Below are 13408 nucleotides of genomic sequence, written 5' to 3'. Positions count from 1 at the left end.
GCGCGACCTCGTTGGCTTCCCGCGGGACAACATTCAAAAAAAGTTTTTTGTTCAGGTTGCTGTGCAAGATTAGCTTTGGTGATGATTGTAAATTGTCTCTAGTGTATAAGAAAGTACCAATGTATGGGTGTCACTGGTCAGCGTCGACTTGGTGGCCCAAAGGGCCTGTTTCTTCTTCTTTTGTGTGGCGTGCACAGCCTAATGTTGTTGGACAACTTGTTCTATTTGATCTTCCGTTTGTGGACGTCGAGTTGATTGCATTAGTCGAAACATGGAGGACCACATGAAGGTTGCAATCTTCCACCCCGGCCTGTTTCCACGCTGTATCTCTAAACTAAACTAATATACCAACTGTCCGATTAAATGTTTAACCAGCCCTGGAGTATTGCAAGGGAAATTAGATTAGTTGACAACACTTCTGGATATAAAATCATTAACAGACAAGATAAACATAAAAGTGAGATAATGAAAGATAAAGAATTGGTAAACACAAATAGGTGAGGTTGCAGTATTGATATTTTTCTATAGGCTTTCATCTGTCAGTTGAGTAAATTGTATCAGCACTCAGCAAATATCCTTATTCTCAATCATACTCAAGTCAAGTCAAGTTTTATTTGTCACTTGCACATACAGTGCAGTGAAATGAATTTGCCAACAGTGGTACAATAAAAAAAAGAACACACAATACACAATAAAAATTTATCACAAACATCCACCACAGCATTCATCAATGTAGTGTGAGGCACAAAATTTGGTCAGTCTTCCGCTATCTTCCCACGTGGTCGGGCCCACAACCTTCCGCAGTTGCCGTTGCGGGCGTCCAGATGTGCAGACAAGGTACGTCCAGGTAAGTCCCCACCGACCTAAATACTATATCAGAAGAAAAGAAAAGTGGAAATCCTGGTTTGCCTGATCCAATTCTAACTGTTTGGGATCCAACTATGCATGTAGCAAAATAGAAATGTTTGCTTAACTTTTGGACAGAAGGCCTTCAACTTTCCACACATGCAAAGAACTATAATAAGAACAAATCAAAACAGAAGTAATATGCCAATGTATAGCGATGAGCAAACTCTCCAGTTGATTCCTTTTCATTTATTATAAAGCAGTACTGTGGATTCAAAAGTTCTATTTAATTTAACTTCACCAAACAAATACATTGATTTCAAAATATGATGGAGTATGACACCTCAGTGAATGCAACGGTTGTGATTTAGTCACAGAGGACATTGGTGAAGTGGATAGACACAAAAATCTGGAGTGACTCATCGGATCAGACAACACCTCTGGAAAAAAGGAATAGGTGATATTTTGGATTGAGGCCTTTCTTCAGACTGAGAGTCAGGGGACTCCCCAAGGAAGAATATTCCCCGACTCTCAGTCTGGGGCCTTGACCCGAAACATCATCTATTCCTTTTCTCCAGGGATGGTGTCTGACCCGCTGAACTATTCCAGCTTTTTGTGTCTATTTTTCATTTAAACCAGCATCTGCAGTTCTATCCTACACATTGGTGAAGTGGAAACTGATTTGTTGATGCCCATAATATTTGTCAAACTATAACTTTTGAGAATGACAATATTTTCTAATTCACCATTTATGTATCTTGAACGAACCTTGTTGACAAACTACCTGGAAGCCATTGACGATTGATGTTGACCCTGATGGATAAAGAATACAGCATTAACATCCTGATTCTCCAACTTCCGGTTCCACTGAATCTGATTTTCTGATGGGGATGCCACATCGATACATTAAACCCTAGGTATAAATTAAAAGTTATATGTACATGTATGCTTTCATTTTCCTTTGGTCATTTTTTGTGCTCTCGAGGAAATTTAGCATGTTTAGCAAATATGGTAAGAATTCCATTGTTCCAATCTCGGAGCATATAACAATTAAACACTCTTGAACTCTCGAATGCTTAGTGATTTAGATCCAAGTTTTCTGCGAGAAAATCCTAGTCTAATCATTTGTAATAATGCAGATTTTATTCGAAAAATGTTTTAAAAACGATTTATTGTAAGATATCTAGTGTCTAACATGAATTATTCATTGTGTCTTTCGAAACTAGATTGCTGAACAAAAAAAAGATAAGGTACTTTTCATTTTGCTAACGTAACTGAAAGCAATTTATATAAACAACATGCTTGTTAATTATTTAGAATGCTGATTTAACCAGCAAGATGGATATGGAAGAATAGTAATATTGGGGAAGCGAAAATAATTCCTCATTACGATTTGCGATTGTGTAGTGTTGTACCCGAGATGAAATAATCAGATGTCTAGGGATTTCCTGTTATTTTAATGTTGTAAAGAACTAATATAATGGTAAATTCAAGCTTGCTATCATGGGAAAAGTGCACATCATGCATCTTTCTAAAACCCTTTCTATCCCCTTTTCTGCAATAGTCAACATCTTGCTTTTCTCTCCACTATTATAAATAGTTGGTTGCTGAGTAACTGCAAAAATAGTATAGCGCTAAAAGAAGATTTTTTTAAATTTGTCAAGTATTAGTTTGCTTGAAATGAAACAACTTTTGGACAGCCTAATGAGGGAGGCCTATTTGTGTTTTTTCCAAAGCTGGTTGGAAGATGTGATACATTTCTTCTGACCTTTAATTGTTTTTATCTTCCAAATATTGATAACTGATCAAAGATCCTGGAGATTCACATTCCTGACCATTTTGAAATCTTGAAGGAATGGTGTTATTTGTCCATCTATTTGAGTCTTTTTTACAAGACTGGAGAGATTTTGAGGAACGAGATTATTATTCAGATTTTTATACCATTACACTGTTCTTAACAAAAATCTACCCTTCATGCTAAACCTTACAAATAGCAGGTACAAATTAGATAATTTCAAGACCGAAAGTCAAAACAAATTTCATAACAGACACATTTTCTTTGTTTTACCACCATTTTGGACACCAAACATGTGACATTTAGTCATGAATATTTAATTCATGGCCCCTTGTTAATTTGGGCCCAGTTGGAGACGCCAGAACACTAAAATTGAGTAAAGGCTTCTGGGCTGCTAGGCCATTTGGTCAATTTAAATGTGCCTTCTGCAGAAATGGGACAAGCTGCAGAATGGTACCAGCATGTCTAGAGCTGAGATAAGAGTTGCAGGAAGAGAATGGAACATCTTCAGATTCTGAAAATTGGGTGTAAATTGCACGAAACAGATTAGATGAATGCAAGGTACACAAAAATGCTGGAGAATCTCAGCGGATGCAGCAGCATCTATGGAGCGAAGGAAATAGTCAACGCTTCGGGCCAAAACCCTTCTTCAGACTGATAGGGGGTGGTGGGGAGAAGGAAGGAAAATCTCCTTCCTTCTCCCCGCCATAGATGCTGCTACACCCACTGAGTTTCTCCAGCATTTTTGTGTACTTCAGATGAATGCAAAGCAGACATACACATTGTAAATATTGTTGCAAAGCTGCCAGATGTTGATTGGGTTGAGCCTTGTCTGGGTTTCTTGAATATCAAGGCACATGTTGCATAATTCATTTCTGTTAAACTACATCTAGAAACTTTGTCAGATACATTGTATTAGTCACTGTATTATTGGGTTGGGGAAATGTCTATCATGTACTGTGTTAATACATATTTTTTATTGGACTGTATAGAGACCACCCCCATGTGGTTCGGCCCTTCAAGGTTTGGGGGCCTATAAACGGCCGCTCCCACGAGGTCCTGGGTCAAACTTCTGAGGGGGCGCTTAGGACTGTGTGACCTTCTGGAGTGTCTCTCTTGATTGAGTCTAAGAGGGCCTGGCCAGGCAGATACGAGGATCGATCCCGCGGTGGTTAGGTATAGTGGTGGGGAACTGTTATTGTGTTTTTCCAAAATAAAGTTTAGATGCACAAGTGCTTGACTCAGTGGTTTTTGACTGGAACTAGACTGGGGGGAAGCTTAGAACGAGCTATTTACACCCTCATACATATACGTTTTGATAATGATCTAGGGAAATATCTCCATCAATACCAGGAGAAAAATACAGTAACATGTCTGGTATTCTGCCTAGCAAAGATCCAGTAACGGTCGTTGTGCTTGGTGTCCATTGTCACAACGACCATTATCGGGGTCGGTACCTCTGTAAAGTAAACCTCGGAGGCTCCAAATCTCTAATGCTTTTCAATAACCCAATGAGGTATCCTATGGTAGTGTTCAAAAAGGAACTGCAGATGCTGGAAGATTGAAGGTACACAAAAATGCTGGAGAAACTCAGCGGGTGCAGCAGCATCTATGGAGCGAAGGAAATAGGCGACGTTTCGGGCCGAAACACTTCTTCAGACTGATGGGGGGTGGGGGGGGAGAAGGAAGGAAAAAGGAAGGTGGAGGAGCCCGAGGGCGGGGGGATGGGAGGAGACAGCTCGAGGGTTAAGGAAGGGGAGGAGACAGCAAGGGCTAGCGAAATTGGGAGAATTCAACATTCATGCCAACCGGACGCAAGCAACCCAGGCGAAATATGAGGTGCTGTTCCTCCAATTTCTGGTGTTGCTCACTCTGGCAATGGAGGAGACCCAGGACAGGGAGGTCGGATTGGGAATGGGAGGGGGAGTTGAAGTGCTGAGCCACCGGGAGTTCAGGTAGGTTATTGCGGACTGAGCGGAGGTGTTCGGCGAAACGATCGCCCAACCTCCGCTTAGTCTCCCCGATGTAAATCAGCTGACATCTAGAGCAGCGGATGCAGTAGATGAGGTTGGAGGAGATACAGGTGAACCTTTGTCGCACCTGGAACGACTGCTTGGGTCCGTGAATGGAGTCGAGGGGGGAGGTAAAGGAACAGGTGTTGCATTTCTTGTGGTTGCAACGGAAAGTGCCCGGGGACGGGGTGGTACGGGAGGGAAGGGAAGAATTGACAAGGGAGTTGCGGAGGGAGCGGTCTTTGCGGAAGGCAGACATAGGGACAGATGGGAAGATGTGGCGAGTGGTGGGGTCACGTTGGAGGTGGCGGAAATGGCGGAGGATTATGTGTTGTATTTGCCGGCTGGTGGGGTGAAAGGTGAGGACTAGGGGGGCTCTGCCCTTGTTGTGAGTGCGGGGATGGGGAGAGAGAGCAGTGTTGCGGGGTATGGATGAGACCCTGGTGTGAGCCTCATCTATGGTGGCGGAGGGGAATCCCCATTCCCTGAAGAACGAGGACATTTCCGATGCCCTGGTGTGGAACGTCTCATCCTGGGAACAGATGCGGCGTAGGCGGAGGAATTGAGAGTAGGGGATGGAATCTTTACAGGGGGCAGGGTGGGAAGACGTGTAGTCCAGATAGCCATGTGAGTCAGTTGGTTTGTAGTGTATGTCGGTCAGAAGTCTGTCCCCTGCGATGGAGGTGGTGAGGTAAAGGAATGGTAGGGAAGTGTCGGAAATGGTCCAGGTGTATTGGAGTGCCGGATGGAAGTTGGTGGTGAAGTGGATTAAGTCAGTCAGTTGTGTGTGGGTGCAGGAGGTGGCCCCAAAGCAGTCACCAATGTAACGGAGGTAGAGGTCGGGGATGTGGCCCTGGTACGTATTGAACAAGGATTGTTCAACATACCCGACAAAGAGGCAGGTGTAGCTGGGGCCCATGCGTAAGACCACTCCTATGGTAGTAGTGATTTTGGGGCGAGTTAATCTTTTTTTCTTATTTTCCAATTTAATATATCAAAAACATTGTGGTGTCAAAAATGCAACGACCGTTTACGATATATTTTCTGACTTTTTAAAATCAATTAAAAAAAATTGGGACATAAATTGGTCATCAAATCTAAGAAACTGAGCCAATTTACAATTTGGCAACACACTGTCTCTTGTTTACCTTTCGTACGGACCAAGTCGCTAACCATTCCATCAACTTCTGGAAGCTCCACAATGACTGTTATGGAGACATTTTACTTACTAAAAAATCATCCCAAATCAAACCTTCTGACGAATCATTGACCATCTATATAGCTCAAATTCATAAGGTAATGTACCATTTACATCACATTGGTGAACATGTTTGATTTTCACTAATAATGTAACGTTCGTTTTCTTGGACACCATTTGCGGTGTCCACTCAGATGGATGCAGTATTCTACTACATGATTGGGTGAATGAAGTGGAAACGGTGGTTGCAATTTTATTGTTCCATGTGGTATTCATAAACATAGAAAGGAATAAGAAATACGTGCACATGGTGTCCTACCAGGTCACTGGTATGACACCACGCGACAACCGTTACACAAAATTTATTTGTGTATTCTGATGCCATTTTCGGAAACTTGCCATCAATATGCTATCTTTTCTTATATTTATTGTTGATACTATGTTAGCCATGAACCCAATAAAGTGCTTGTCAACTTTTTTGAAGGAATTTGAAATTTGACCCCCTTTGTCACATTTTTGTGTGCAGTTTTGTAAAAAGACACATTTGGAAACTGAGTGTTTTATAAAAATAGAACAGTACTTTTCTTTCCTTAGATCAATTTCTATCATTACCTGAAAATATAGAATGGTATATCGATGAAGAAGGTCATGCCTAATATTTTAAAGAATTTCATAATTTGCATTAAATCATAAACAAAATGAAATCCCTGAACCAAAAATATTGCCTCTTAAGTGCAGTCCATTGCAATCATTTTGCTTATAGGTCCACAAATTTAATCACAGAATATATATCCAGCTTTGAATGTTATGTTTAACTCTGTCTCCACCACGAAGGACAATCCAGATCATTAAATGTCATTGGATAAAATGCACAAGCTAAATACTGCAAAAGCCAGAAATCAGATTTTAAAATAGAATAGCCGACTAATGTTCAGTGCAGAATTATTCCTTATTCCTTATTTAATGGGTTACCAATTATCTTGCAAATTACCTTCTGCCTTTTATGCCACGTACAATATATTGTCCATAACTCATTCAAAATGCTTCACAAGATAATTATCAGACAAAATATTCACATGAGGCCTGAGTGTGTGGTTGATGGAACTGTGAGAATGAATACATTGCAGGGAAGAAGTGGTCGATTGAGATTGCAGTGAGAGCTTCAATGGACTCAATGGGCTGAAAAGCCACATAGAGGCACGAAGGCCTAAATATATGATGAGATAGAAATTGTCCCTTTGGCCCACAACGTCCGTGCTGACTATCAACCATAAATTATTTTTCTCACCACTTTGCACTAACCTCCTGTGCACTAGGGGCTATATACAATGGACAAATAATCTACAAACTCACATGTCTTTGAAATGTGGGAAGAAATTGGAGCACCCAGAAGAAATCCATATGGTCCCAGGGAGAACATTCAAACTTCACACGGGCAGGACTTGAGGTCACGATTCAACTAAGTTCCCTGTCATCATGAGGCAGAGGCTCTAACCAGCTATACCACCGTGTTGCCTATAATATGAGAAATAAATTGAGGCATTGATCAACAGTGATATTTTTCAAGTCACATCTTAAAAGAGATAAGAAAAATAAAAAAAAAACAGGAAATGTTGTGAGCTGAGTGTGAAGCTGCAAATGAGTGATTAAAATAACGGTATGCATGAGGGTGGAGTGGAAGTACACACACACTCAAAAGGCTTGTGGACCTCAAAGATGCTGCAGACCTATGAAGCAATGGATACATTTGAAAAAGGTGTCAGATCTAAAATGGATGAGTTGTTGAACTGAGAACAAAGGTAGGTCAAATGTTGGGCAAATGAAACATCACAAGAGTTGGGAGATGGGCAGTAGTTGCTGTACAAATGCTTTTTGAAAGTCCATATTTACCAAGGGTTCCAACCTCATCAATGCTCCCCTTTATTTATTCAAATAACTCTATAAAGATTATTAAACACAATCTGCCTTTAATACATCCATGAAATGTTTTGTTTATTAGCCTATGATTTTATACATGTCACTTAACTTTCCCTTAATTTTGCCTATAGAATGCTATTAGTGAGGGTAAGGTTCATGATCTCATTTTAATTATCCATGGTGGTTATCTTCTTGAACTGCTTTAACCCATGCCGTCCTCTGATAAATTATTTCCTATATTCCATTTATTTACTATTGTAATAAGATTTTAATCTGCATCCCTTACTATTTGAATTCTTTATGCAGAGCAATTTACCGAGGTCCTACTAATCTTCTTCACAATCTTAAAGAAACTACGATTTGGCTTAGTTAAAATTAATACATTTTGGTCACTTATCTTATTTATTTATATTACTATAATGCCATATTTCCCTTGATTTATGATTCAATATATATTTTCTTCATTAAAAATTTACACTGGAAATGTTTCTCAAATAATTTTTGTTCGCCTGTATGATACAAAAGTTTTACATCTTTGTTCTCTCAGCTTTACAAGAAAAACATCACAGGAATAATTTACTAAAACTATGACTGGGATTGCAGGGTCTTAGTTTTGTATTTGTGTTATCTATAAGTTAGATCATGAAAGCCATCTGTTAAAATAATGCATTTACATTGCACAGAAATATGCACTTTCTTCTGAAGAAGTAAATACTGATTGCACAATCAACATTTCGCATGTGTGTGAAATGGAGATGACAGCCAACACTGTGAGCCATGTTGCTTTTGCAACTGCTCGTGCTGTTTGCAACATGGCATGCTATTCCACTTGATGGTATGATTTTGAGTCAGAGGCCTGCAGACATGAAGTACTTTGGTCTAACATTCTGGAAGTATGCAGAATTATAAGACACAACTTAGACTCATTGAGGCATTTTGAGGCTTTTTGAGGCAGCGACTGCGATTAATCCCCTCGATGGAAGGAAGGTCAGAGCCGATGATGGACTGGGCAGTGTTTACTACTTTTTGTAGTCTTTTCCTCTCCAGGGCGCTCAAATTGCCGAACCAAGCCACGATGCAACCACTCAGCATGCTCTCTACTGTGCACTTGTAGAAGTTAGAGGGAGTCTTCCTTGACAAACCGACTCTCCGTAATCTTCTCAGGAAGTAGAGGCGCTGATGAGCTTTCTTGATAATTACATTAGTGTTCTCGGACCAGGAGAGATCTTCAGAGATGTGCATGCCCAGGAATTTGAAGCTCTTGACCCTTTCAACCATCGACCCGTTGATATAAATGGGGCTGTGGGTTCCCCTCCTACTCCTTCCAAAGTCTACAATCAGTTCCTTGGTTTTGCTGGTGCTGAGGGCCAGGTTATTGCGCTGGCACCATATGGACAGTTGCCCGATCTCTCTTCTATACTCATCCCCATCAGTGATATGTCCCACAACAGTGGTGTCATCGGCGAACTTGATGATGGAGTTCGCACTGTGACTGGCCAAGCAGTCATGAGCATAGAGTGAGTACAGCAGGGGGCTGAGCACGCAGCCTTGAGGTGCTCCCGTGCTGATTGTTATCGAGGCTAACACATTTCCACCAATACGAACAGACTGTGGTCTGTGAATGGGGAAGTCGAGGATCCAATTGCAGAGGGATGCGCAGAGACCCAGTTGTATCATCAAAGACCCACACCAACCTGGCCACACACTCATCTCCCTGCTACCTTCAGGTAGAAGGTACTGAAGCCTGAAGACTGCAACAACCAGGTTCAGGAATAGCTACTTCCCCACAGCCATCAGGCTATTAAACCTGGCTTGGACAAAACTCTGATTATTAATAACCCATTTTCTGTTATTTGCACTTGATCAGTTTATTTATTCATGTGTGTATATATTTATATTATGGTATATGGACACACTTATCTGTTTTGTAGTAAATGCCTACTATGTTCTGTGTGCTGAAGCAAAGCAAGAATTTATTGTCCTATACAGGGACACATGACAATAAACTCACTTGAACCTTAGAGTCATTGACCCATGCAACACATAAACAGCCTCTTCAGTCCACCCTGCCAGTACTGACTATCAGCTATCTATCTAGACAAATCTAATTTACCATTTTTGCCCATAACTTATTATGCCTTGTGTTCATCAAGATGCTTCATAAATGTTGTGAGAGCACCCACCTCCATCATCTTCTCTTTTATTGCTTTCCAGTTTGCAACCGCCCTCTATGTGAAAATGAAGGTTCTTCTTCAGATCACTTAAACCTTTTACCCCTCATCTTAAACCCATTCCCTCTAATTTTAGGCACTTCTACTAAGGGGTAATGGTTATTACTTTTGACGATATCTATGTCTCTCATAATTTAGTTCACCTTTATTAGGACCCTCTTCAGTCATCTCTGCTCCAAAGTAAACACACTGAGCCTAACTTGTCTTTCCTCATAGAATCCATGATCCAAGTCAAGTCAAGCCAAGTTTATTTGTCACATGCACATACGAGATGTGCAGTGAAATGAAAGTGGCAATACTCGCGGACTTTTGTGCAAAAGACAAACAACAAAACAACCAAACAAATTATAAACACAATCATAACACACATATTCTTTTACATAATAAATAATGGAAGGAAAAACGTTCAGTAGAGTTAGTCCCTGGTGAGATAGGCGTTTACAGTCCGAATTGCCTCTGGGAAGAAAGTCCTTCTCAACCTCTCCGTTAGACATCCTCTGACATCCATCTAAGAAGTGCACTCATAGAAAATAAAATCAGTTACACCCACAGTAAACAAAGAATCATCATTGCAGGGAGAGATTATTCTGACTGATCTCATCTGCACACATGTGCTTCATTACAAAGCAGCATTCGCATTGAAATCGATTTTTGTTTGTAGTGCTAAACGGATAGTTTAGTCAGGATTGAAAGGTGAATTTCATGTTAGAAGTTATGGTAGACCGCTAGCATCGCACAAAATATTGAGCAGATGTGAATTGTGAATACAACATTCTTCTGATTATATTGAGAACCTTGAATGGTTCAATGGTCCTTTATTGTCACGTGTACTGAGGTATAATGAAATTTGATTTACTGTACAGTCATATGAAAAAAGCAGCAAGATATAAAACCACATAAAGATTAAACATAAACAGCTACCACAGCAACGTGTGAGAATCCCTAGGGCACACAGCATAAGCAGGGACCCACAGCCATCAGTTCAATGTCCGGGTCACACACATGCTCCTTCACCGTGATGTGACCAGAGTTGTACCAATCGCTGTCATTCTCTCTGCAGTCCCTGTCCGCCCAAACAGTCAGAAAGCCGTCCACACTCACACTAGACTCCAGGATGTTCTCATGGCGCGATGTCCCCGCAAATACCGAGATCACTGCGATAACGGCACTCCCTCCGAGTCCTCACCAGTCAGGCAGCATGTCCATCTTGTTTATTGGCGACCTCACAATCCTCACTGTGATGGAAGACAAATACCTTCTTCCTCCAGTAGTTCAGCTAATAGGGCTGCTGCCACACCACATCACAGGTCCCAGTTTGATCCTGACTTAAGATCCCGTCTGTGTGGAGTTTGCATGTTCTCCCTGCGGCAGCATGGTTTCAGGCCCGTACGAAGCTTTTCAAAAAGGGGGGTGGCATGACAGGATTTGTGGAACCAGAGTTGGTTTACAGGGTAAGGCCAGAAAAAGCCCTTGTAGAAGTAGTGGTAAATGGCAATATACTTTCAGAAGCACCTGTTCCGTTGTTTTGCACAATCCGCAGGCATTGCCACTTTCATTTCACTACACATCTTGTATGTGTATGTGACAAATTGACTTGACTTACCTTGACTTGACGACAAGTGATTTCCTGTTGTTGGGGGGCAGTGTTAGCTGTGAGGAGGATGCTAGGAGGCTGCAAGGCGACTTGGATATGTTGGGTGAGTGAGCAAATGCATGGCAGATGCAGTATAATGTGGATAAATGTGAGGTTATCCACTTTGGTGGCAAAAACAGGAAAGCAGACTATTATCTAAATGGTGGCCGATTAGGAAAAGGGGAGATGCAACGAGACCTGGGTGTCATGGTAGGCATGCAGGTGCAGCAGGCAGTGAAGAAAGCGAATGGTATGTTAGCATTCATAGCAAAAGGATTTGAGTATAGGAGCAGTGAGGTTCTACTGCAGTTGTACGGGGTCTTGGTGAGACCACACCTGGAGTATTGCAGACAGTTTTGGTCTCCTAATCTGAGGAAAGACATTCATGCCATAGAGGGAGTACAGAAAAGGTTCACCAGACTGATTCCTGGGATGTCAGGACTTTCATATGAAGAAAGACTGGATAGACTCGGCTTGTTCTCACGAGAATTTAGAAGATTGAGGGGGGATCTTAAAGAAACATACAAAATTCTTAAGGGGTTGGACAGGCTAGATGCAGGAAGATTGTTCCCGATGTTGGGGAAGTCCAGGACAAGGGGGTCACAGCTTAAGGATAGAGGGGATATCCTTTAGGACCGAGATGAGAAAACATTTTTCACACAGAGTGCGGAATCTCTGGAACTCTCTGCCACAGAGGGTAGTTGAGGCCAGTTGGCTATATTTAAGAGGGAGTTAGATGTGGCCCTTGTGGCTAAAGGGATCAGCGGGTATGGAAAGAAGGCAAGTACAGGATACCGAGTTGGATGATCAGCCATGATCATATTGAATGGCGGTGCAGGCTCGAAGAGCCGAATGGCCTACTCCTGCACTATTTTCTATGTTAACCAGTCAGGGTTAAATCTTCGCCAGCATCCATTCTTATAGAAGACAAAATATTTGTATGTTGGACCCAGTTTAAAGTGATTCTGTATGAGGTATGGCTTCTGAGCATCTGAGAGGTTGGCAATAGCTATAATCTTGATTAGATTATAGCTATTGACAGTTCCCGAACCCAATCACAAAATTCACCATTACATTGTTTCGACAGAAAGTTCTAGCAGGAAGACAGTTTACAAAATGAATAGAAACATTTCTCCAGGTACTATAAAACATTTGAACAAGGCTTCACACCAAAGATCCTATAGCTATAAGATCTTTGCTTCACACTTCACAAGATAACAGCACAAACACTCTGCAACATAATTAACAGCACTTTACAACACACCCCCCCCCCCCTCCTCCCTCCCCACTCATCTAATCATGCATATGCAACACCTCTTAGCTCTTCTGCAAAACCCTCATACATATAAGCAAAAGGGATTATCCTCAACTTCCATCTAGGATCCAGACTCCTTGCAACCTTTCCCTCTCTCTCCCCCCTCTCACGTCCCCCCCTCTTTCTGGCGGGGGGGGGGGGGCGAAGATGAAGGTGGAGCGAGCCCATCGGGGGTCGGCGTGGATGAGGGGGGGGGGGGGGTGCAGGGATGAGGGGGGGGGTGGCGGAGATGAGCGGGGGGGGGGGGGCGGGGATGAGCGGGGGTCGGCGTGGATGAGGGTGGGGGGTGGCGGAGTGGCGTGGATGAGGTGGGGATGACGGGATGGCGTGGATGAGGGGGGGGTGGCCAGGGATGAACGGGCATGGCGCGGGCGGAAGAAGGTTTGGGCCCCGGCGGCGGAAGGCGAGGGTAGCGGCCCTGCCGCAGCGGCGTCTGTTGTTGAGGTCACAGCCGCTCCCGC

Source organism: Leucoraja erinacea, chromosome 11 (assembly GCF_028641065.1).
Source record: "Leucoraja erinacea ecotype New England chromosome 11, Leri_hhj_1, whole genome shotgun sequence".
Lineage (NCBI taxonomy): Eukaryota > Metazoa > Chordata > Chondrichthyes > Rajiformes > Rajidae > Leucoraja > Leucoraja erinaceus.
Note: the sequence above shows the minus strand (reverse complement) of the source record.